Source organism: Adiantum capillus-veneris, chromosome 18, assembly GCF_014529385.1.
Source record: "Adiantum capillus-veneris isolate H3 chromosome 18, ASM1452938v2, whole genome shotgun sequence".
NCBI classification, from domain to species: domain Eukaryota; kingdom Viridiplantae; phylum Streptophyta; class Polypodiopsida; order Polypodiales; family Pteridaceae; genus Adiantum; species Adiantum capillus-veneris.
In genome coordinates this window covers 58,133,739-58,160,786 of record NC_140948.1, presented here as the reverse complement: position 1 = coordinate 58,160,786, position 27,048 = coordinate 58,133,739, and the positions used below count along the sequence as shown (strand labels likewise).

Here is a 27,048-nt window from a genome sequence, read left to right as displayed (position 1 = left end):
ATCTCAGGTGTAAAGAAAGTGCTCGTAGCTGGGCAAGGCTTGGTAGGGTCTGGAAGGGGTTCCTGTCCTGGAACCGTATATAATGATGTCGCATATTGGCCCCACACATCAGGTGAAGTAATCACTGGGGGAGAAGAGTGCTCATGGAAGAGTCGCCATGCCTCTCTTGAGTCTCTACTCAAGAACATCTGATATAAGTCTCGCTCCATCTGAGCTAGGTAAGCTCGCTTCTTCCGTCGCACAAGGCGTCGGAAAGCAATCCGAGACTGTCTGTAAGTGATGACTCCTAACAGAAGATCCCTCTGAAGCTGGGCTCTCATCTCTCTGCATTCCTCATCATACCAACTATTCTGGGGCATGCTCCCAGAATGGCGTCTCTTACCCGGTTGAGTGTGTGGGTATGCCACTGATGCAGCCCCATGCAGTGTCTCAGTCAGTATATTGGTGCACTCCTCCACTGAGAGGCCTGTACCATTTGTGCCAGCTGTGCCTTCCAATAGACGGTCCCAGATCTCCTTTGTATAAACGAAATCAGTCTCACGTGTAAATGTATAGCGGGTGTGTGGCCTCTTGGTGTCTGGGTTGTACTATACTGAAATTTAACAGACAGTGTCAATAGAGCATGATCTACTGCTATGCCCACTGGCCTGGCTCCCACTGTGAAATCCTGAATGCAAGGGACAAAGCTTGGTTGTGTCATAACATAATCCACTGTACTGGCCCCATGTCTGTGTGGAAATCATGTGAAACCGGCTGTTCGGGAAATCGCTGTAAGCCATTAAGTATGGCTAATCCATGTGTAGTCGTCATTTCCATGAGGTATCTTCCATACTCCGTCTGCTCTCTATCATCTGAGCATCTGTCCGGTCCCAGCTCACCCACATCCATCTCTCTGAGCATCTCATCTGAAGTGTCGTAGAAGACTGTCTGCGAGTTGCCCGTTAGGGCATTAAAGTCCCCTAGGAGAATGATATCACCATCCCTAGAAAACTCCCATATGTCATCATCTAGAATAGAGAAAGGTGACTGCCCTCTGGATGTAGCGTACATGGATGTACTGGGAGGAAAGTAATATATGGCAATATATAGGAATCGACTTGTGTCAACTCTCAGTCTCATCCACATATATCTAGCATGATCATCTCTTCGTACAATATGCAGTAATGGTTGTAGTTCCTCTCTAAATAACACTGCTACTCCTCCTGAACCTCTGCTCCCATGTTGAGATCTCGCATTTGTTCTGTGAGCTGTCTCCTATCTGTAACCCATCACATGTGGCATTACCTGTCCAGGAGCTTGATGAGTCTCTGAGAAGAATACAATATCCTTGTCTTTGAAACTGTCCTCAAATGCACCCACGTCCAGCCTCATAGACCCATTACAATTCCAGGTAGCCATCTTCAGTGTGGTCCCATAGGTCTCGTACCGTCATGCAGTGCGTCGCTCTAAAATCACCACCCGTCCATCTCTGTAAAAGGCTATCTTTCCCTTCTCCCTTGCCGCTGTAATCTCTGGCATTACCTCTCTCATGTGTGCGAGCTGTGAGAGAGTCAGGTCATCCCCGAGGAAAATACCTATCTTTTTGAGAGTAGGCCTCTTCCTCAAGAATTCCTTCTGCTCTTCCAACGAGTGGAAGCGTAGTATGAGAGCTCTCCCCTTTGAAGATTCTCCCGCGCCATCACTTTTCTTACCTACCCTCCATACCTTTGTGTGCAAAGGTTTCCCCATCATGGATGTAAGGCTTGTGACCTCTTTCTCCACATTATTTATGTCCTTGAGCCCGGTCACTCTCACATGCAGTGCTCGCATCCGCCTTCTTTGTTCCTCTTCGAGGGTCATGTTGATAAGCGTCGGAGAGAGACAGAGAGAGAGAGAGAGAGAGAGAGAGAGAGAGAGAGAGAGAGAGAGAGAGAGAGAGAGAGATGAAATAAAATGATATATTAACGTCTACAAAAGGCCAAAATGACCTATGAGACCAAATTGATTACAATGGTGAGTCTAGTACCAAGTCTGGGTACAAACAAAGAAAACTACAAACTAGAAACTGAGATAGGAGTGCTACCGACTCCTTTGGGTGGCTGGTAATCTGAGCAATAATATAATGCCACATAGGTCGGTCAATGAGAGTACCACTAGGGTGTTTTTGGGTGGGAACCGAGCTCTGTAGTGGTGGTGGCCCCTCTGCCTATGTGGTACTCGGATTGAAGAAATCTGAGATGCGTCTCTCGACCATCTCTGTCTATGCACTCTCAATAGAGAGTCTCTATGTCTCTATATCTCAAGTAGAAATAATCGGAGACATCTCTGATCCTGATATCTCATGACTCTATCTTACGAGTCAAAACCATCTCTGAATAAACAGTGAAAGCGTCCCCGAATCTCATAGTAGACTGTGCACTGACATATGAAGTGAAATTGTGTCTCTGGCTCTGCATGGCATAACTGACATATTTTCCTGTCTGTTGGTATGCCTCTTAATCTACCTGTCTCAATCCCAAGGTGGTGTGAAGATGTGCGTATCTTGCCTATGGCACATTGTAACTCATGAGAAAGATGTGTATCCATGTAGCTGGGCCGTGTGACGAATCCGTCTGTCGTGAGTTGAAGAAGATGCTCTCTATAGAAAGCCCTCTTCGTACCCAACTCCCGTGATGGCTCTATCCATGTTCTCTTGGTATCAAGCTGGATAAGATCATGCCGAATGAGTCTAGTAATTTCCATCCGTGTAAGAGCCAAAGATGGTGCATCAAGAGAATACTGGAAAGGGGTCAGTCTGTCCATGCTGAAACCATGCCTCTGAAACCATGAGCTCATCTGTGCATACCAACATGATGTATCTCCTTGTAATGCCAGCTGTCTGGACGACTCAAGAGCAAGCCTAGCATATCTGTCCCTGGTGGTGTCCCATAAGTTGTATACAAATGATAATGATCTGGTAAGTGCCTCAATCTCCATAGGTGGGGCAGCCAGCTCTGCTTTTATGATGTCATGTGGAACTGAGGCCTTGGCTCTAATCAGCCTAGAAATCATAGATACCAAGGGCCTCTCCATATTACTCCATCTAGCATTGTCAACAGATGGTCCCCAAAGCTGAACCCCGTAATGCATAACTGAAGCGACCAAAGTGTCGAAGAGCCAAAGCTTTGTTCGAGGTTCCCGGAATTGAACCTGTGAACAAATCCTCTCTAAACCACCTAGGGCTGCAAAGGCACGAGTCAATCTAGTGTCTGTTGCCACTCTCAGTGTGAACCTCGGTCCAGTAAAGACCACCCAAGATATGTGTATGCATCAGTCTACTCCATACTGTCCTGGCCATATGTGAATGTAGGTGTTGATCTCTTGACCCATTGTGGCATGGTATTAAATACCATGACCTTGGTTTTACCAAGGTTGACAGACAATCCACTACCCCCTGCAAAACTATGCAATGCGTCCAAGTGTCTGTGCATACCCTTTGGTGAGTCTGATATCAACACGATATCGTTAGCATACAATAAAAGAGGGATCCATGTCCCTGCAAGCTAGCACCTCTATCTCCTCCTTTCTCAATATAATCAGATACCTCATCAACATACTTACCAAATAAAGTAGAGGACAATTTCACTTCGATAGTGGAGTGAACTATGTCAGATATCCCCTCTGGGGTGCGTACATGACCCATCACTAAACTGTACAATGCCATAATCCCCCATATCAGCTCTGTGGGTACCCCAATTTCATAAGTCGGCGCATCAATCTGGCCCTCGGTAGTGTGTCAAAAGCTTTGCGGAAGTCCACAAAGTTGCAATATATCCATCTACCATGTGCTCGACTGTCCTCAATGATAAGACATGATCCAGTGTGGAGAAACCCCTCCTGAAACTAGTGTGTCCAGGTGCCCGTATGCCCATAGTCTCTGCCCAATTGCTCAGCCTATGCTCAAGGATGGATGCATACAACGGTGCCAATGTGTGTCCTACCATGATAGTACGGTAATTCCCCGGCACTGTGGGGTCTCCTGTCTTGAAGATAGGTACAATAGTAGACAATCTCCAAGACTCAGGAAAGCCTTCACACATGACGCGGTTGAACAACGGTGCAAGCATCTCTGCCAACAAGTCCCTAGCATGTATAATGTGCTCTGCTACCAAACCCTCATGATCCTGTGTTCGTATGGTCTTCATCCTGTCAATGGCCTCCTTTACCATCTCAGTTGTAAAGAAGGTGCTCGTAGCCGGGCATGGCTGTGGTAGATCTGGTAGTGGTGGCTGTCCAGGTTAAGTGTATAATGATGCTGCATACTGCCCCCATATCTCCGTAGAAGTAATCACTGGTGGGGGAGACTTCTCATGGAATAGACGTCAAGCCTCTCGTGAATCTCTACTAAGGAAGAGCTGATATAACTCTTGCTCTATTTGGACCAAGAAAGCTCGCTTCTTCCGTCGTACTAGTCGTCGTGTAGCAATACGAGACTGTCTATATGTGATCACTCCCAATGCAAGCTCCCGTTGGATCTGAGCTCTCCTCTCTCGACACTCCTCATCATACCAGCTGTTCTGAGGTATGTGCCCAGAACGACGTCTCTGACGAGGCTGAGTGTGTGGGTATGCCTTTGTCGTTGCCCCATGTAATGTCACTGTCAGGATAGACGTCATCTCCTCCATTGTGTATACTGGCTCTCATGTGCATAAAAGTCTACGTATCTCATCTGCATAGACCGAGTCAGTTTCTGGTGTAAAAGTATAGCGTGGATGTCTACCACCCGTGAGGCCTGAGATTTATTTGTACTCAAAGGAGACTGATAATGTCAAAAGTGCACGATCTATTGCTATCCCAACAGGCCTGGGCCCATTGTAGAATCCTTAATGTGAGAGATAAAGCTCGGATGTGTCAGAATATAATCTACAGAATTGGCCCCATGTCTGTGTGGAAAACAAGTAAAACCTGTAGATGATGGGAAGGTCGGTAAGCCATTCAGTACGGCTAAACTGTGAGTAGTCGTCATCTCCCTGAGGTATCTCCCATATGCTGTATGCACTCTGTCGTGTGAGCATCTCTCAAGCCCCATCTCCTCTTGCTCTAGCTCTCTGAGCATCTCCTTTGAGGTGTCATAGAAAACCATCTGTGAACTGCCTGTACTGGCATTGAAATCCCCCAATAGTATGATGTCTCCATCCTTGGAGAACTCCCAAATATCATCATCAAGTACAGAGTAAGCAGACTGTCCTCTAGGTGAAGCATATACTAAAGTGATGGGAGGAAAATAGCATATGGCGATGTACAAGAAACGTCCAGTCTCTGCCCTCAGCCTCACCCACATGTATCTGGCCTGATCATCTCTCCAAACTATGTGCAGTAGTGGCTGGAGGTCCTCTCTGAAAAGAACTGCTACACCTCTTGATCCTCTAGTCCCATGCTTAGATTTGGTGCATGTTCGGCAAGCTGTCTCCCATCTGTATCATGATATATGCGGCATCAACTGTCCTGGAGCTTGATGAGTCTCTGAGTAGAAAACAATGTTTCTGTCTCTGAAGCTGTCCTCAAACGTCCCCACATCAAGTCTATACGAACCATTACAGGTCCAAACCGCCATCCTGAGAGTGGTCCCATAGTTCTCGCACCGTCATGTAGAGCGGCGCTCTGTAATCGCTATTCGCCCATCTCTGTAAAAGGCTAACTTTCCCTTCTCCCTTGCTGCTCTAATCTCCGGCAAGACCTCTCTCATATGTGCAAGTTGTGAGAGGGTAAGGTCATCTCCTAAAAAGGTACCTGTTTTCTTGAGGATTGGCCTCTTCTTTAAAAAGTCTTTCTTTTCTTCCATGGAGGGAAAGCGCAAAATGAGAGCCCGTTCTTTTGAACTCTCCCCATTACCTTCATTCTTCTTGCCCACTCTCCAAGCTTGTGTGTGCGAGGGCTTCTCCACCCCCATCATTGACATGAGGCTCTTCACCTCTTGGTCTACCTTATTTGAATCTTTTAGGCGGGTCACTCTCACGTGTAGAGCGCGTACCCTTCTTCGTTCTTCCTCTTCAAGTGTCTTGTTGATGATGTCGGGTGTAGCCGGAATGTCCTTGCCCTTCCCCTTCTTGACAACTTCAATCCACTTTTCAGCCTCTCCCACCTTTTGCGTTTTGGAGAGAACCTCCACCCATGAGGTCTTCTATTCTCCTCCCTCCGTTATCTCTTTGACTCGCGCTCGTATAATTTTCAGCTCATCTATCATTGATGGCTGAATTTCTTCATCTTCAAGGCATCCTCTCTCTTAACTTTCGGCAAGTTCCTTCCGAAGGGCTGAGATGTTACCTCTTAGAGCTTGAATTTCAGCCCGGAACTCTTTGCGCTCTAGTTTCCTCGCCTTTTCCTCCCTCTTTTTTCATTCAAGAAGTGAGCTCTTTTCTTTCTTCCACTCTTCCATGTGAACTTTGCATTCTTTCAACTCTCTTTCAATGGCTGTCATCCTCTTGCTTGTGACCATGAAGTGCGTCGCCATGTTTCTTGCTTGTTTGTTTCACTTCCTTGTGTCCTTCACTTTAACTGAATCATGACGGGTATCTTCAGTGAGTGTCTCTCTATATGTATTTCTCTCTGCACTTTCTCTTGTTCTGTGTGCATTTCACTGTAGCTATCAACAGTAGTACGCAGGTAGGCAATGGGCAGCAGTATAGCAGGGGCCAATTGCAACAGCAGCAGGTTGTGGGATTGCAGTAGCAATGGGTGGGAAAATGCAGCAAGTACGCGGGGTGGAGTAGCAACAGGTACGAGGGAGGGAGTTGCAGTTGGTCGCGAATCTATAGCAGCAACAACAAGTACGCTGGGTGGAGCAGCAGTAGGTACGCGGGAGGGAGCTGCAGTTGAGAGAGAGAGAGAGAGAGAGAGAGAGAGAGAGAGAGAGAGAGAGAGAGAGAGAGAGAGAGAGAGAGAGAGAGAGAGAGAGAGAGAGATTTAATTATCGTCCACGGAGGTCAGATATGACCCATGGGACCAAAACAAAAGCATTACATATGTTCTTTCGGGGTGGAAGCGTTAGATTCATATCAGTTAGGGACTGAGGGTCCAACAGGGGTAAAGGAAAAAGGGGGAAAAGGAAAGGATAAGAACGAAACAAAACAAAACCTAATGGGGGTCATGTGGAGGGGGAGCTGGCTTGGGAAGTTGAAACTCCTGAATGTGTGTGTGAGAGAGAGAGAGAGAGAGAGAGAGAGAGAGAGAGAGAGAGAGAGAGAGAGAGAGAGAGAGAGAGAGATGATGAAATGAAATGAAATGATATACTAACGTCTTCAAAAGGCCAAAATGACCTATGAGACCAAGCCGTTACAACATAGTGAATCTGATACCATGTTCGGAATCAAAATGAATTGAAACTGAACTGAAACAAAATACAAGGTGTAGTACAATGAAAGAAGGGGGGAAGATATGGTGGAGATCTAGCCTCATCTGCACTCTGGACTTATAGAGAGAGAGAGAGAGAGAGAGAGAGGGAGAATAAATGAAATCAAATGTAATATTAACGTCTTCAAAAGGCCAAACTGACCTTTCAGACCAAAAGGTTACATGTGGTGAATCTAATACCAGGTCTGGGTACAAAAAGTACAAAGAATTCAAAAGAAAATAGTGGGTAGGTGTGGGGTGAAAGCTGATACAAGGGGAATAGAAAGGATGAGTTGATGCAATGGAGATCTCTGACAGTCGACGCATCATATATATATATATATATATATATATATATATATATATATATATATATATATATATATATATATATATATATATATATATATATATATATATATATATATATATACACATCACTATTCAAAAGGCTATATAGATACAATGTACTCCAAGGTAGGCACTCTGTCAGGACGGCTCCTATGTTGTGCGAGTATGGTATGGATCCTCTATCGCAGTCTGTGTCGATGTCGAGAGGGCCCCCTCATCTGTGGCGACGGGACCGCCCCAACTCTATCGCCCGATCAAGCAGTATGCCTCTGGTGCCTCTGGTGTTGTTATGTTGTTGGGGCTGCTTGGACTCCTTTGTCTGTGACTGAAAGAAATCTGTAATCTTCCGTTGTTGCTGGATCTCTCTCATTGTGCCCCTCTTCATTGGTCCTCTCTGTGTTTGCGAATGTCCAGTAAGTATAATTTGAGGCATCTCTGATCTTGGTATCTCATGACTCTAGAAAGTGGCCCAAAACCCTCTTTGAATAGACAGTGAAAGAGGCCTTGTATCTCGTAGTATACTGGGCAGTGACATATGTAATGTAGCTGTCTCTGGCTCTATATGGCACACCTGACAAATCGTGGACTCAGCGGGTACTCCTCTAAATGTGCCTGTCTCGATCCCTAGCTGATGTGAGAATGTGCGTATCTGACCAATAGCACATCGTATCCCGTGGGATAGATGAGTTTCCATGTATCCTGATTTGATCACAAAACTATCCTCCGTGAGTTGGAGAAGACGCTCTCTATAGAAAGTCATCTTTATACCTAGCTCATGTGTAGGTTGTATCCATGTCCTCTTCGTATCAGCTGAATCAAGTCCGTTTGATGAGCTTGGTAATCTCTGCCCTAGTGAGGGAGATGGAGGGTGTCCAGAGAGTACTGAAATGGGGGTAGCCGATCCATACTAAAGCCATGTAAATGGAACCAAGATGCCATCTCTGCATACCAACATGATCTATCTCCCTGCAATGCCAGCTCTCGCGAAGACTAGTGCTAATCGAGCATATCTGTCTGTAGGGAGAGCCAAAGTGCTATGCATAAATGAAACTGATCGAGTGAGTGCCTCCACTGCCAATGGAGGAGCAGCGAGCTCCGTCCTAATGTCATGTGGTATTGAGGCCTTGGCTCTAATCATCAGAGAAATTACGAGAAATTACTGAGGTCTTGGCCCTAGTCATAGACACCAAGGGCTTCTCCATACATCTCCATCCATCAATACTGCCAGCTCTGCTATGATGATCAACTGAGGAGCTCCATATCTCCACTCCGTACAGCAAGGCCGAAGTGACCAAAGTGTCAAAGAGCCAAAGCTTTGTCCGAGATTCCTGGAATTGAACCTGCGAACATATGCTCTCAAGTCTCCCCAATGTTGCATAGGCTTTGGTCAATTGTGTATCTGCTGCACGCCTCAAGGAAAATACTGGACCACCGCCCCAAGATAAGTGTATGCATCTGCATACTCCACAGTCTCTCGACCATATGTAAAGGTGGGGGCGGACCTCCTTACCCACCACGCCGTGGTGTTAAACACCATTACCTTTGTCTTACTAAGGTTCACAGACAGTCCACTGTCCCGTGTAAATACATGCAATGCATCCAAATGACGTTGCATCCCCTCTGGAGAATCAGAGATCAGCACAATATCATCAGTATATACTAGCAACGAATCCATGTCCCTGTAAGCTGAGCACCTCTATCACCCTATGCCTGTACATAATCTGAAAACTCATCTACATATACCCTAAAGAGAGTCGGAGATAGGGGACAACCCTGCTTGACCCCAATGGTGGAGTGAACCATGTCGGACATGCCTTGAGTAGTGCTTACTGTCCTACCACTGTCTTGTATAAAGCTAAGATCCCCCAAATCAGCTCTGTGGGCACCCCCATCTCTTGCAATCTGCGTATGAGTTTGGCTCGTGGCACTCTATCAAAGGCTTTGTAGAAATCCACAAAGCTACAATATATCCTCCTGCCACGATGTCTACCCTCCTCAAAAATGGCTCTGACTGTCAAAATCTGGTCAAGAGTGCAGAAACCTCTACTGAACCCTGCCTCTCCTGTTGCCCATATGCCCTCTCTCTTTGCCCATCCACTCAACTCATGACCTCTCGTGATGGTCCAATGAAGGCCCCCATATCTGAACTCGATAGAGCAATGCGGAAGCCACCAAAGTGTCAAAAAGCCAAAGCTTTGTCGGAGGCTCTTGAAATAGGGGAGGGAGGGGTGGTGGGGTGAGGGCCGATATTATGGGTAAGCTGATACAAAGAGGGATACAGATCACTAGTGATACAAATGAAATGCAGATCAGTAGAGGTAGGCGGCTCAGATGAGAGCCCTCATGGGTCATTGTCGAATCTGATGAATATCCTCCATTGTCAAAACTTTGATTGGGCGTCTCGCATGACGAGCTAGAGTGGTCTGGTTTCTCTGCTGTAACCCCCGTCGATGATGTGAGGTCCCGCGTGGTCGTGGTGCCTGGATCTACCGAGCGCAATGGCTCAATCAATCAACGTACCTCTGGTGTGGATGGGATCTGAGATTTGTTGTGATGACTGCTTCTCTGCTGTCCGCTGACTGGTGTAAAGAAGTTTGTGATCTGTCTCTCAGACTGGCTCTCCCCCGATGTCCTCAGCAAGCTCTCTCTATGTCTGCGCAGCTCTAGTAGAAACAATCCAAGACATCTTTGATCCTCATATCTCATGACTCTAGAAAATGTTCCAAAACCCTTTCTTAACAAACCTTGGAAGCAGCCTCGTATCTCATAGTACACCGGGCAATGACATGTGTAGTGCAGCTTTGGCTCTGGCTCTGGCGAAAATGATTGATGAGACCAAGGTGTGCCGAGGCATCTCTGATCCTGATATCTCTTGGCTCTAGCCAACGGTCCAAAGCCCTCTCTGAATAGACAGTGAAAGCAACCTCGTATCTCATTGTATACCGGACAATGACAAATGTGATGTAACTCTGTCTCTGGCTCTATATGACACAACTAGCATATCCTAGCTTCTGATGGTACCCTCCTAAATTTGCCAGCCTCAATCTCTAGCTGATGCGATGATGTGCGTATCTGACCAATAGCACATCGTATCCCATAGGATAAATGAGTGTCCATATAGGCCGGTCTGATCACATATCCATCCTTCGTTAGTTGGAGGAGATGCTCTCTATAGAAAGCCATCTACTTGCCCAACTCTTGTACCGGCTGTATCCATGTGCTTCTGGTATCTAGGAGACACAGAGAAATGTTATATTAACGTCTTGAAAAGGCCAAAATGACCTATAGCAGTAAAGAAAGTACATGTGTGTGGGCATGCCTCTGGAGGGTCAGGCAAAGGTGGCTACCCCGATCCTGTATAGAGAGATGTAGCATATTCCCCCCATGTCTCTGTGGAAGTGATGATTGGCGGTGGAGATTGCTCATGGAAAAGCCTCCATGTCTCACAAGAGTCTTGACTTATAAACAGTTGATACAGATCACGCTCTAACTGAGATAGGTGAGCCCTCTTCTTTCCTCGCACTAGGCGGCGAAAGATAATCCGTGACTGTCTATATGTGGTAGTACCCATGAGCACTTCTCTCTGTAATCTGATCCTCGTCTCTCTACACCTCATCATAGAGGCATGCTCCCAGATCGTCTGTGTGTGGGTTGGCTGTGGGGATATGCCTATGCTGCATCATGGAGCGTCTCTGTCAGAATCTAGGTGAGCTCATCTAGTGGCCGTCCTTGCTCTTGAGTGCACAGCTGTCTGTATATCTCATCAGATCCGTCTCCCTCGTGAAAGTATACCGAGTATGTGTGGAGACCTCTCCCAATGGAGCTGTGCTGAACTTGAACGATAGAATGAAAGACGAGAGAGCATGATCAACTGTTACCCCAACCGACCGAGTTTCCACCATGAAATCTTGAAAGGAAGGAATGAGTCTTGGGAGAGCCATAACATAATCCACTGTACTAGCGCCATGCTGGTGTGGAAATCATGTAAAACCACCTGCTGTAAGGAATCGTTGTAGGCCATTCAAAATAGCCAATCCATGTGCAGTCCCCATATCAATCAATCATCTGCCATACTGAGTGTGCTCCTCATCCCGTGACAATCTAGACAACCCCATTTCTGTAATATCAAGCTCCCGCATCAACTCCTCTGAGGTATCATAGAATATTGTTTGGTGATGGGTAGTCCTAGCATTGAAATCCCCCAAGATAATAATGTTGCCTTCCCTAGAAAACTCCCATATATCATCATCCAAAATAGAGAAGGGGGACTGTGCTCTGGGTGATGCATATACTGACGTACTAGGAGGGAAATAGCAAATAGCGATGTAGAGGTATTTGCCTGTCTCTGCCTTCAGTCTCACCCACATATGCTCATCCCTCCGAGCTATATGTATGAGAGGTTGTAACTCCTCCATAAATAAGATTGCCACTCCTCCTGAACCTCGTCCTCTATGCTCTGATCGAGTCTCCTGTCTGCAAGCTGTCTCCCATCTGTATCCGTTACATGTGGCATGGGCTGCCCCGGGGCCTGATGCATCTCAGAGTAGAAAATGATGTCCCTCCCTGTGAAACTTCCTCAAAGGCCCCTACATCAAGGCGCAAAGATCATTTACAATTCCATGTAGCCACTTTGAGTGTGGTCCCACAGGTCTCGCATCGTCGTACGAGGCGCTTCTCCAGAATAACCACTCGTCCATCCCTCTAGAAGGCCACCTTCTCCTTTTCTCGAGCTGTTATTATCTCGGGCATAACTTCTTTCGTATGAGTGAGTTGTGAGAGTGTGAGGTCATCACCAAGGAATATGCCCGTTTTCTTTAGTGTAGGACGCTTCTTCAAGAAGTCCTTCTTTACCTCCATGGATGGGAAATGCATGATTAGAGATCTCTCCTTTGAAGTCTCCCCATTTCTCATAACTTCGTCCCTATCCTCCATGCCTTTGTATGAGCAGCCTCACTACCCATCATGCGGAGAAGTTCTTTGACTTCCCCTTCCACATCATCTCGGTCTTTTAAACTGGTTATTCGTAGATGCAAAGCTCTATTCTTCCTTCATTGCTCTTCTTCTAAAGTCATGTTGATGATGATTGTAGAAGTGGGGATAGATGTGGCTTCTTTTCTCTTTCTCTCTCTCTTTCTTAGCGATTTCTAATTATTCTCGGCCTCATCTGCCTTCTTCTGTGTCTTCGTGATCACATCCACCCACGAAGACGTCTTTGCCACATTTTGTTTCTCTTCCTCTTTGATCATCCGTACCTGTTCCTTGATGACCTTGATTTCCTCATTACCCAAGGCTGGAATTCACCTTCCTCTAGTCCACTGCCTGCTCTATCAGCAAGCTCTCGCTTGAGGGCTGAGACCTCTTCTTTGAGTGCTTGTGAATCGGCCTTAAGTGCTTGTATCTCTGCGTGCAGGTCCTCTTTCTCCTTCTGCCATTGCGCGCCTTCGTTGAGGAACAATTGAAGAAGGTTGGCCTTCTCCTTCCACCATTCTTCCATCTTTGCTTTCCATTCCTTCATCTCCCTTTCCATTGGTGTTATCCGCTTGTTTGTACGCATGAAGGTTGCCTTTGTACGGGACTTGCAGAGTGGTGAGGCGCTCATGACCTCCATCATAACAGCCCTTGTATAATGTATTTCAAGTCCGGGCCAATGAAAATAATAAACACTTGAGTCCGGATACAATCCTAACACAAGTTGTGTAGATTCCAATTTCTCTCCTTAAACTTCAAAGTTCAGGATGTGTAAACTTTGTGAAGTACACAGTGCCCAGGCCTCCTACTCGCCCTCGAAGCCTCCATTAGTTGTAGCTCGCATCCTGAGTCTTGACTCATGTGTAATATTCGAGAAGGCTGGTTGTTGCGCACAGGTCACATGCTGTCCACAAAACATAGGTGGCAGTGTGGCAGGCTGTAGAAGATGTAGCACGCAAGTACTACTGAGCTGTTGTAGTGTGCCGCCTTCGACAACGCGCAAACCCTCACACTGCACTGCTGCAAGCTGCTTGATTGCGCGTACTGCTGGGTCTGCACCTAAAATTGTGTGCTACTGACTACGACGATGGAGCCTGTGACAGCGCGTCGGGGAGAGAGAGAGAGAGAGAGAGAGAGAGAGAGAGAGAGAGAGAGAGAGAGAGAGAGAGAGAGAGAGAGAGAGAGAGAGAGAGAGAGAGAGAGAGAGAGAGAGAGAGTCACATGACTCATCCAACCCTATGTGTCCGTGGACAAGCTATAGCATGATCAAGGTTTAGTTAGTCCAGTCAGTCTAGATTTAGAAGTGATCTGACACTTTTCTGAGTCTATTCGTAGACCGTACATGCCCAGTCACTTAATGTAGATGCATATCCTCTAGTTGCACACAGCATGATCATAAGCATTCCCATCAGAATCCATCAGAATCAGTTAGGGGGATTTTCCAATGCATTTACCTTATTTTACCTAATTTTTGACATTTCTCACTTGTTATTTTTAAGTGACTTTTGTTGGAAAGTAGGTAGGGCAATTTTGCCAAGTTTGTATATAAGCAAACTAGAGCTAGCACTAAATGGCAGAAGAGGCAACAGGAGCCAAGCTCAGCAGGCAACTTCTCATCCTACCAAGCCTTGGTGGATTCCCTCCAAGCAACAGATCCCCCTTCCACTAGCGTTTTTGGAGAGCATCTTAGTCTGGCGTTTTGCATCATCACACCCTCGCCAGCAAGTCCCAGCAGATAGCGTTTTTGCATCAGATCTCTCCGCAACATCCCACAACACCTGGCGTTTTTGTCATCAGCATACCTAGCGTTTTTGGGAGCCCATGACTAGCGTTTTCAGCAGATACCACCCACAGCAATGCAGCGATTTTCAGCAATGAGTAGTTGCAGATTCAGCCCTCGAAGAGTAGCAGATTCAGCCTCGGAAAGACCATCAGTTTTCAGCCTAAAGAGACCTCAGTTTTCAGCCCTACACCTACAGATTTTCAGTGACAAGACCCACAGAAACAGCCCCCCAAATCAGCGTTTTTGGAGTGTAGTAGCTTTCAGCCCATATCGTTTTTGGACAGCAGATAAAAGATTGCAGATTTCAGCCCTAGTGTCGGCCTCGTCAACCCCGTTGTCGTCGTCAACATAGCCTAGACTTGCATCAGTCCCATGCATTCAGTTTGTACCAGATTGTGCAATTATAAGTAGACCACTCTCGCCGACGAGAGTGGGGCCTTCGGAGGAGGGTTTTACAACGTCTCTGGTGTCGTATCTCTCTTCTCTCTGTATCTCTCAGTCTCATACACTTGCACGCACAGTGTCCATTCACTTTGTTTGTGATCATAGCATTCTCTCATTAAGAACGGAAGGCTCTACCTTCCATAAGAACAAAAGGAACCTTGAGCACAGTTCGGAGCACTCATCTTGAGGAAAGCGCAAACATTCATTCCGCTGCACCTTACATTGATATCAGAGCTTTGACAGTGTTCTATATCACTCAAGGAAAGACCACAATAATTTTTTTTTGCTTGTTGAGGTCGCACGAAACCAAGTTCGCTTGGGCGTGTCGATTCCTAATTGTGTTTTTGAAGAGTGACAGGAATCCCAAGAAAGAAGGGCTTGTCCAGCCTCCCCTTGTGTCTCTTTTCACTCATTGAGAGCAGATCGTGCACTTAGCGGCCGACCAATCGACGTGAGGTCGGAAAAAGCAACCTTGGTGTGAGCGCAAGGCCGCCAAGGGGTGCGCCCACAGAAAGGAGTAGAACTCGGGTGAAGAGAAGATCCTTCTCGAATGTGGTTTGCAAGCGAAAGAAAACCTCAAGAACCTTAAGACCCCGAAGAACCCAAGTTCCTCGTGAACTTAAGAACCCAAGACCACAAGCACCCACAAGAATCCACAAGAATCCACGACTTCAAAATGGTCATCACTCGAAGCGGAATGGATACTTCGCTTAGAGGTGATGAGCATGAGAGAGACGAAGAAGAATTTTCCCAACCAGGAGGTTTTTCCGACCGTCGCCCTTCCCCATCTACATCAAGGATTGCACTAACTCCTATGGAGGCTTTGGAGCTGATGTTTATGGAAAGGAACTTAGAACGCGAAGCAAGAAATGCAGAAAGAATAACAGAAATGAATCGCAGACACGTAGAAATAAAAGCAGAAATGGATCGCAAGCACGCAGAAGACAAAGCAGAAAGAAAGGCAAGACAAGAACAGTGCGAGCGACACATGCAAAGAGTTCTTGCGACTCTTTTCTTAAGTGCCGGCACAGATGGAAGAGATTCAGGAGACGGAGACTCTCTTAGTCTCTTCTTCTCCAAAGCATGACACACAGGATTTGCATGATTGTGAGCAGCATGATGATTTGAATGACAATGATTTGCATGATGATGATTTGATTGACAATGATCAGCATGATGATTTGGATGATAAAGACAAGCATGATGATTTGCATGATCAAGATGTGATTTCTCACGAGCATGATGATTTGCATGATCAAGATGTGATTTCTCACAAGAATGATGAGTTGCATGAAGATGATGTGATTGTTCACAAGAAGGATGATGTGTTAGTGGATGCTTTTTCTAGCGAAGCTAACCTCGTTGTAGATTCGATCAATCACGAAGAACCGATCTTGGCTTTCGAGTCGAGGTCCAAAGAACCCCCACATGACGAGTTCGATCATTCAGGAAGAACCGATTTTGGCTGTCGAGCCTAGGTCCCAAGAACCATTACAGGAAGTATTATGTGTTCGCATGATTGATACGCATGCATTGTTTGAGTGTTTTATTCGTCGTGATCGTTTCCTGTATTTTAGTGAACATCTTTATGTGATCCCTTTTCCTAGGCGTGACATATTGTACATTGAGCACGTTTCACTCATGAATGAGCACGAATGTATGCGGATTGTTCATGAAAAGATGAAATGTATGTATTCAAGGAAGTCACATATCATGTCTCTTCCTTGGCACGACAGAGTTGTAGAAAGAGCACAAGAAAGTATGAGCACCAAGCATGGGCATTTTTGTTATGAATTGCCACAGTTGATTGTTTTAGATCAAAAGAGAAAGATTCGATCTCATTGTTTGCGTGTGTGTGGTGAACGGGTTAGCACTCCGTCTCTTTGTTCATCTACATTGCATGCACAGTCTTTTAGGAAGACAATATTTTTTCCATTCACTTTACATGGAATGGGTATGTTCATGGTTTTGTGTTGGAAGTGGTTTCAGGAATTTTCAGCCATGGAGATTGTTGAAGAAGAAAGAAGCATGACTCTAGATGAAGCTGAAGCATCGACGGAGCCTCAGAAGACTATCGCTTTCGGCACGGCCCAAAGAAGAAGGCATTGCAGACATTTATGAAGTTCAAGTACCGCACGATCCACACATCAGAGTGGGCCGGCGAAGAGTCCCTTCCAGGATTCCGGATGCTATTGGCGATCTCCCTCGACGCAATACAGTTCGGTACCAGTACCTCACTTTGAAAAGGAGGGGATGTCACGTGACACATCCAACCCTAGGTGTCCGTGGACAAGCTACAGCATGATCAGGGTTCTGTCAGTCCGGTCAGTCTAGATTTATAAGTGATCTGGCACTTTTGTGAGTCTATTCGTAGACCGTGCATGCCCAGTCACTTAGTGTAGATGCATATCCTCTGGTTGCACACAACATGATCATAAGCATTCCCATCAGAATCCATCAGAATTAGTTAGGGGAATTTTCCAATGCATTTAGTCTATTTTACCTATTTTTGACATTTTTCACTTATTATTATTATTTTTTTTTCCGAGAAAGGATCCTTCTATTAGTTAATGAAAATTGCCCATAAGGCTACAACCACCTCTGCAAGAGGGGGCTACAACAAAATATGATGGGGAGACTCTCCCAATGAAAGAACAACATATATACAATGAGGCTAAATCAAGAGATGGGAGGAGGGAAGAGCCACACAGGTGGATGGTAGTGCCATCTGAGCACACCCTGGACAATGGTGTAGAAAGGCCCAGGGTGCCAGAGTCGAAGGAAAGCTTCGCGGCGCTCCCGCATGTGGTCGGAGCTGCCCTGTAGTCCCTCAAGCTGTCCTCTGAGAGTATGGATCAGCTCTAGCCAAAAGTCACGAACAATCTTTGCTGGTGGCATAGAGCGAGCCTCAAAAATGTGGAAACAGCGAGCCCGCCAGATGAACCAAAGTGTGAGGCCACTGATGAGCTCCCAACACTCTTGTCTCTCACTGCACCACTCCTGTGGAGTAAGCTCTGTAGCAGGCTGGAGTGTGGGTCGCCCCCCTTGTATCACTATCATCCTGCTGGTGGAAGATAGCTCAAACTGAAGTGCAGGGCCCATAAGAGTGGACCAAGACGTTGCTCCCCAAGTGTACTGTCTAGGCGTGGAGAGAGTAGGCATCAGCGGAAGAACTCGTAGCCACACCTGCTGGGTCGAGGGACAGTCCCAAAGACAGTGACGTTGACTCTCCACCAACTGGTCACAGGTTGCACATGCGGCCGAGAGACCACTATGCACAAGCCAGCTCCCTACTGCTGTAGCTCTGTGCGCAACCAGCCACTGAAACAAAGTGACGCGCTTCGGCTGTTCGGAGTCCCACAGCCTCTGCCAAAATGCTGCCAAGAACTCGACCGTGAGGCCCTCCTCTTGCCAATGACGTGCTGCAGCGGGGCGGGCCTCTCTGTGTGCTGCAAGTATATGACGTCCAAGCCGAACAATGTACTGAAAGAAGGGGACTCCTGGGTGGTCTTTAGAAGAGAAGGGGTCCCTCCATAGCCACTCACCAGGATCCCACTGTACTCGTGCCATGGGACAACACTTCCAAGCCCATAGCCTCCAGTGTCAAGAGCTGCTGGGTCAGGGTCTATGACACAAGTCCTCCCACAGATGCCCACAACTCGGATCCTCTGGAAGCAGCACTCTGCTACGTGCGGGGCCTCTACTGCAAGTCGCTGTAATCGTCCCCCACCTTGAATCTCAAAGAACAGGGTTGGGACAGTCTCTGAGCAGGCCCTGACTGAAATGAGAACCTCCAGTCATGTGAAGGCTCCCATCCACCGGGGTGCTATTGGCTCGAGAGGCGTGAGCCACTCAGCTGGAACTGACTTTGAGATGTCCTGACACATGCTCTGCACCCCTCTCATGCCCTGTAGCATGAAACCCTGCATCTCCTCTGACAAGCCTGTGAACTCTAGCCAGTCACCTAGAGAGCACGCTGGACCTGGTGCCATGGGTCCCCAGGAAACATGAGGCCGAGTACCAACCAAGTGGCCTCTCTGAGTGCTAACGATGGGGTTCTAGACGAGGGGCTGTCGTAGATGCTCCTTCGTGCACGTCGGCTGTCTCTGCTCCAGGCCACATCGTAAGAGCTCCCAAGATCGAAGCAAACTCACAGCGAAGCGGTCCTCCAGTCTCCTGCTCAAACCAACCCGGCGCAACTCTGTAAAGATCCATCGGGTCGAAGGTTGCCAAGGGCCTCCTAACTGAGGCACCCTGGCACGAAGCCTCTGCAGCAAGAACTCCTTCCAGGGCTGCTCACCTGGAAGAAGTCCTCTGACTACGAACTTCCCAAGAAGGGCTCTGCTTTGGTGTGTTGGATCAATGATCCCAGGCCCTCCTAGAGAACAAGGAAGCGCGATGACCGACCAAGCCACCTTGGCTCGGGCTATCTGAGTGTCACGTCCTGACCAAAGGAAGTTCCTGATCAGCCTCTCTACCTGGCTGATACAAGAACTCGAGAAGATCCAGCAGGAAGTGATGTACCACATAGTCGCCAACAACACTTGGTTGGCAACTACTACTCTACCAGCCAGCGAAAGTGGTGCTGAGCTCTAATGTAACAGCTTTCTCTTGATGGATAGGAGAAGAGGAGCAATCTGCTACTCGGGAGACAAGTCCAAACCAACATGATAACCCAAGTACCGAACTGTAGTCCCTGGGGGAATCCACCTGAAACCCTCTCCTGGCATCTAATCTGGCACAGGAGCACTACCAACCGAGAAAGCCACTATCTTTCTCTAGTTGATCAGTGCGCCCGATGCACAACAGAAGGTCTCCAAAGCCTGCTCACATCTGTGCAGATTGGCATCCTGGCCATCTAAGTACAAGGCTGTGTCATCGGCAAACTCAGCGTCCAGTAGCTCATCTCTCCGAATAGGGAGTGCTAAGCCTCGTAGACCAACCTGCTGTGACACCAAAAATTTGCTCATCGCCTCCGCATAGAACAGAAAGAGAAAGGGGGCAAGAGGACAACTTTGTTTGACCGAGCGTGTGAGCATGAAGCGCTCACCTCTACCTCCTGCCAAAAGCACCTGACTGTGAGCGTGTCTGTACAAAGCTGACACCCCTCTGATCCAAGCATCTGAGAAACCCATCCTGAGTAGAGTGCCCTCTAGAAAGTCCGAGTCAACTTTGTCGTATGCCTTGTCAAAATCGAGAAGAAGAATCACAAGGTCTTCACCACGGAGCCGTGCTAGGGCAGAAGCCCCCCAAAAAGTAAAGATGTTGTCAAGGATACTGCGTTCCTTGACAAAACCTGTCTGAGTTCCATGTATAAGGCTCTCCAAAAGTGGTTGAATCCTCAAACTTAGAGCCTTGGCAAGAATTTTGTAAGCTGACTTGAGGATGGTGATCGGGGGCCACTGTCGAATCTCATCCAAGGAGCCACCCTCCTTGGGAATGAGGTAGATCATGCCCTCACTCATGCTGTCAGGCATCACCCCTGTGTGCAAAATGTACTGAAAAGCACTACAAAGATCTGGGCCAAGCAGGTACCAGTACTCCAAGAAAAAGCTGGGAGTCATCCCATCCTCACGTGGACAGCCACCACGAGGGAGGGCGCTAAGAGCCTTGTGCAGCTCCTCAAGCTGAAGTGGCATCTCTAGCCTTTGGCGCATCTCCTCTGTCACAAGACAAGGCATCTGTGCCCAAACCTGCTCCCTGCATGCATCCTGCCGCTCTGACTGGGGCTCAGCCGATAGTAACTTATGGTAAAAGTCAGTAGCAACTGCACGCATATCCTCGGGCTCTCAAGCAATTGACCCATCGGGCCTCCTCAACTGATTGACCTTGGCGTGCGAGTGCCAAGGTTCCACTGTCTGAAAAAAAGCACCAGTCACTCTGTCACCCACCTGAGTCCACTGAGATGCTTGTTGGTGGAAGGCAAACTCATGACACCTTTCCTCTGTGCTAGCAAGCTCCTATCGAGCCTGCTGTAACTACTCCTCCAACCATGGACTGTCTGGATGTTGCTCCTGCATCCTCTGTAGTGAAGCAATGCCTCGTCTGAGGCGCTGCTCCTCCTCTCTCGCTGCAGCCGAGCGAGCAAGAGACTCCTGAAGAAAAAAGTTGCTAAGCTGAGCTAGGCCTGAGGCCACTCTGTCTGCAGGTGGAACCTGGCTATCCACGCTCTCTATCCAGAGAGCCTCTACCCTCGCTCTAAGTGCTGAGTCCAACAAGACCCTCTCTGGGATGCGAAGCATCGTGCTTCCACTCCTCTGCCTGTGTGCCACTGTGAGGATCACTGGTGCATAGTTCGAGAAGGATGTCCCTGCCAGGATGCCCACTAATCCCTCCAAGTCACTGAAGTAGTCACTGTAGAAGCGATCTATCCGCAATAGATTCACTCCCCCCACTCTGCGGTCCGATCTAGAGAAGGCAAGACTGTCTGGGGGCCTCACAAAACCAGAGTGCTGCCATGTATCCAAGACCTTCAAAGTCATACACAACCTCTCCCAAGCTGCCAACTCGACTCCATGCACAGTAGCATGGCTGGCACCAATCCTGTCAGAAGGGTCCTCCAACATGTTGAAGTCCCCTCCTATACACCTATGATCGGCCTGCGGCAAAGACTCAACAATCTGTGACCAAAACTCAGCACGAGCACTCGCCAGATTGGGCGCATAGATGTTCAGGAAGTCCACAAGGCCACCCTGAACCTGCATAGTAATCCACTGAGCCCTGCCTGGCACAATAATCCCTTTGTCTACAATGGCCTGCTGCAATGAGTCCGCAATAGTCATACATACCCCACCCTGGATGCCTCTAGGTCCAAAAGCAGTTGACCAAAAGGTATCATATCGTCCACGCAAAATTTGACCACATCGCCAAATGCGGTTCTCACACAGATGGTGCTCTTGAAGCATAAGGAGATCAATCTCTCGTCCTAGAAGGCAACGTTGAAGCTCTTGACGCAATCGGCCCCGCTGTTGGTGAAACTGGGGCCCACCTAGTCCCTGCACGTTCCATGAGACAATCCTCATGGGGAGCAAGAGAGAACAGATGCTGCCGCAGCAGCAAGACGGGCTATCTTCGAGGCTGGCTTGGATGGGGAGTAATCCGCATCCGAGCGTCCTCTAGATAGGTGTGATTGCAGTGAGTGCCTAGCCCAAGACCAAGCAGAGCGAGCCGTGCGTAAAGCAACCTCCTCTGTCGAGGAGTCCTCATGAATGTATACATAGCAAGGCAAACACTGCGTATAAGCAAAGAAGTACACCACAATGTGCCTACATCCTGCTGAGTCTGGGGGCGTCACCGCAAACTTGGCCAATGGCCACAAAGTCTGCAGCAAATCTGTAACTCCAAGTTCTCCCATGTGATGAGAGAACTCTAGGACCTGTGTATGCAACCATCCCAACACTGAGTCGAGGGACCACTCTGTCTCGGCCCTACCACAGAGGGGGAAGGAGAAACCAACTACTGAGTCCAAGGCCTCTATCCCTCTAGCGGCGAGGAACAAAGCATGGACCCTGAAGCAGGCTGCCTCACGGTCTGATGCGGAATCGCCGAGAAAACGAGTGAACCCGTAGTCGAAGAAGCCCCAGCGGCGTTGGAGGTCAATGCTCGTCAGACCACGAGGGATAGCTGCAAGGGAAGATGTCTGAATCTGCAAAGGGGGCCGCAAGAAGGGCTGACCCTCTCTCGCTAGGCGACTCGTGGCAAAGGCGCTACCAAGAGATCTCCTAGCCGACGGAGAGGGACCAATCTCCTGAGTCGATTGTAGAACTGGAGCAGGAGGGCGGAGAGAAGGAGCTGGGGGGAGCAGAGGAGAAGAGGGGTGGGATGGGGCGACAGAGGTAGAGGGGCGAGGTGGAGAGGCGATTGCAGCAGAAGGCGGGGGGGAGGATGAGGAAGAGGGGGGGAACTCTGGGGGGGGGGGAGCGGCTGTCGAGGGTGAAGCGGAGGTGGGGGCTGACGCAGGGATCTCCTCCTGCTCAAGAGGACCAAAGCGGTTCCGCGTGGGAACCCACTGCTGCTGAGTAGGCACCTGAGAGCCACTCTGAGTGCCAGGCTGACGCTGTGGCCCCTGGCATCGTCGGCCACGGGCCTGCTGCCACCCCTCCTCAACTGGTGTCCCAGGCTCGGAGGGTGGCTCTGCATGTGTGCGCTGTGCCGCTGACTGTGGCTGCGGGCAAGCCCTGGCAGGCTGGGGCTGAGGTTGAGGTTGTGGTGCAGGTCGCGGCCTCCTCCGTGGACAGGCCTTCGCTAGGTGGCCCATCTGTCGGCAAATGAAACACTGGTTCGGGAGGCCCGAGTACTCCACACTTTGTCTAAACCAACCCCCACTCACCCGAGGCAGAAGGATAACCTTCGGGAGCGTGTGGGTATCTCTGACCAAAACTCGAACTGAGGGGATGCCAGCCGCCTTGGCAGCTAGTGATGCTGCCGTACGAGGTGTCTCCAGGAAAGTCCCAATGGCGGAGCCGATCCTGGAAAGAAGTGGTAGGTACTCCCTCCGTAAACCCGGAAAGCAGACTGAGATGGGGATGTCTGCCTCCTCTACTAGAACACCCGCAGCCGGGTCAAAACCATGTCGCCACTGTCGAAAGTGGGCGCGTGATGCTCGGATGGCCAGTGGACTCATAGCTATGACCTTGGACGCCATCTCGGAGGTCTCAAACTCGATCTGATAGTAACCCCGTCCGAGATCTTAACATGTCCAAGCTTCTTCCTAAATCACCTCTCATGGAAGGATAAAGTAAGAGCAACCAAAGGCTTTAACATGTCCAAGCTTCTTCCTAAATCACCTCTCATGGAAGGATAAAGGAAGAGGAACCTTGAGAACCTAGCCATGGGCAAAGCTCAGAACATATCATTTGTTGTGATTCAAAGAAGAGCTGACTGGATCAAATTAACTATAGTACTACCTGGGATTTTAAAAAATCACATTTGTATGCTCTATTGTGTGTATAATCACTTCACATTTCAAAGTTCACATATTGTGGTGAGTGGCCAAGCGGCATTGGTGTAAACCCATGTCATGTGTGCGAAGAATCAAGTTGTAGTTTCCTTTATCAATATAAGCATGTGATTTCTCTTGGGCAACGCACATTGAGTTTGGTTCAACCTCTTGTCTAGTGGTGAGTACACTGCAATATGTAGGTTTTCATAAAATTTAGGGGAAAAAATAATATAAGACGGTTGGGATGACACCATAGAAATTAAGAGGGAGTAGACATCCATAGATATTCAGAGTGCTCACAAAAAATTGGCCCTTAGTGTATTTTTAAAGGACAAAAATTTAATATTCTCTACTGGTTTGGAGGGTCACCTTAATGAAAACTGGTTAAATTTGGAAAAATTAGGGTAAAAATTGGTAAAATCATGACAAAGTGGTACACTAGGTGTAAAGCTTATAATGTAGAGCCGATGGTCGAGGAGGGAAAGGAGGCTATCTCATTGCAAAATACCCAAGGTCCCCCTTGCTCAACGTTGTCGTGCAGTTCTGCTTCCATGTTAAGAAAAAGACTAAAGGGATGCAGCTCTCCTCTGCTAGGTCGGGTGCCGAGAACCTTGCAGATGGGCGAAAGAGCAAGTCGAATGGTGGGCTCAGCGGGGTCGGGCGAGTCCCTCTGTGGCGAAGCTGGAGTCTCCATCTGTGTCTACTGCTGTGGTGTAAGAAGAGGACGGCGGGCGGAATTTGCAACTTGGCACGCAAAGCACTATCCCAAAACGGACTCAATGCTGTAGGTACCGATTTGCAAGATGCAACAGGGAGGAAAAAAAAGCAGGCGGGCCGGGGGGGGGGGGCTACTGCAGGAGCGCTGACAGCAATAGGTGGGGGCGGCAATGGCGGGAGCGACTGCAACAAGGGGTCGGCAGTTGGCGGCGGCAGGGGCGGAAAAGGCGGGCGGGGCGGCAGCAGCAGCGCGAGCTGCTACAACAGGGGTGGGGCAACACGTGGACGAGCAGAGCAGCAAGGAGGGCAGTGAGGGCTAGCGGGGGGGGAGGCGGGCAGTGCTGGGGGGCGATGGTGTAGCGACGGGATTACAGCAGCAGCGAGCAGGCATCAAGTTCTCTAATACAACCATTCACCATATACACATGAACTTGAGGCTCATATCTTCACTTATTATTTTTAAGTGACTTTTGTTGGAAAGTAGGTAGGGCAATCTTGCTAAGTTTGTATATAAGCAAACTAGAGCTAGCACTAAATGGCAGAAGAGGCAACAGGAGCCGAGCTCAGCAAGCAACTTCTCAGCAAGACCAAGCCTTGGTGGATTCCCTCCAAGTAGCAGATCCCCCTTCCACTAGTGTTTTTGGAAAGCATCTTAGTCTGGCGTTTTGCATCATCACACCCTCGCCAGCAAGTCCCAACAGATAGCGTTTTTGCATTAGATCTCCTCGCAGCATCCCACAACACCTAGCGTTTTTGTCATCAGCATACCTAGCGTTTTTGGGAGCCCATGACTAGTGTTTCAGCAGATTCCACCCACAGCAATGCAGCGATTTTCAGCAATGTAGTAGTTGCAGATTGAGCGCTCGAAGAGTAGCAGATTCAGCCTCGGAAAGACCATCAGTTTTCAGCCTAAAGAGACCTCAGTTTTCAGCCCTACACCTACAGATTTTCAGCGACAAGACCCACAAAAACAGCCCCCCAAATCAGCGTTTTTGGAGTGTAGCAGATTTCAGCCCATAGCGTTTTTGGACAGCAGATAAAAGATTGCAGATTTCAGCCCTAGTGTCGGCCTCGTCATCCCCGTCGTCGTCGTCAACATAGCCTAGACTTGCATCAGTCCTATGGATTCAGTTTGTACCAGATTGTGCAATCATAAGTAGACCACTCTTGCCGACGAGAGTAGGGCCTCCGGAGGAGGGTTTTACGTCTCTGGTGTCGTATCTCTCTTCTCTCTCTATCTCTCAGTCTCATACACTTGCACGCATAGTGTCCATTCACTTTGTTTGTGATCATAGCATTCTCTCATTAAGAACGGAAGGCTCTACCTTCCATAAGAACAAAAGGAACCTTGAGCACAGTTCGGAGCACTCATCTTGAACAAAGTGCAAACATTCATTCCGCTGCACCTTAGAGAGAGAGAGAGAGAGAGAGAGAGAGAGAGAGAGAGAGAGAGAGAGAGAGAGAGAGAGAGAGAGAGAGAGAGAGAGAGAGAGAGAGAGAGAGAGAGAGAGAGAGAGAGAGAGAGAGAGAGATAACCTGTTTCTGGTGGCGAAACAGAGTAGCGCGAACCCTAATTTTCCAGGCGTGACTCAGTCGCGAACCTTGAGTGCTCTCTACCTGCAACCGCCACCAAGCCTCTGGACCCGTTTGGTTTGCTCGCGACCTGTCTTCAGCTCGCACCAGTGCCCTCGCTGAGAGTGAGAGAGAAATGAAATGAAATGTAATGATATATTAACGTCTTCAAAAGGCCAAAATGACCTATGAGACCAAGCTGTTACAACATAGTGAATATGATACCATGTCCGGAATAAAAAAGAACTGAAATAAAAAATACAACTACTACAAGCTGGGGTTGTATTGATGTGCCAGCTAATACAAAAGGTGCCGAGTACAATGTGTAGTGCAATGGGGGGGGGGGGGGGGGGGGGGGGGGGGGGGGGGGGGGGGAAGAGATGTGGTAGAGATCCATCCTCATCTGCACTCTGGAAGTCGAGAAAGTATGGCTCGAATCCTGTGTTGTAGTCTCCGTCGATACTGTGTAGCTCCTCTCCTCAATTGCGGGCGTCTAGATCTCCCTAGCTCCAATGCTTGGTCTATGAGAATGCCAGTAGTGGTAGTATGAGTGCGGGCAGAGCTCTGCAATGGTGGATGCTCCTGTGGCTGCTCCATTGGGTGTCCAATATCTAGTGTAAAGAAATTTGTAATGTGTCTCTCTCCAGCTCTCCTCAGTAAAGCGTCTCTATGCTTGTGTAACTCAAGTAGATACAATCCAAGACATCTCTGATCCTCATATCATGACCCTAGATAGAGGCCCAAAACCCTCTCTGAATAGACAATGAAAACGGCCTCGTATCTCATAATACACCGTGCAATGACATATGTAATGTAACTCTGTCTTTGGCTCTAGATGACATAAGGGGCATATCTTGCTATTTGCTGGTATCCCTTTGAATCTACCAGTCTCAATCTCGAGCTGATGTGAGTATCTGGCCAATGG

The 27,048-nt window shown here is 48.2% G+C and overlaps 1 protein-coding gene and 1 pseudogene across 6 annotated transcripts in view; one reads left to right on the top strand and one right to left on the bottom strand.

Annotated features, from left to right (window-relative positions):
* MAD1 (mitotic checkpoint family protein) overlaps positions 1–27,048 on the top strand; it is a 157,664-nt gene that overhangs the window by 119,213 nt on the left and 11,403 nt on the right. The window lies entirely within an intron of this gene.
* Positions 588–1,398, bottom strand: LOC147435720 (uncharacterized; annotated as a pseudogene).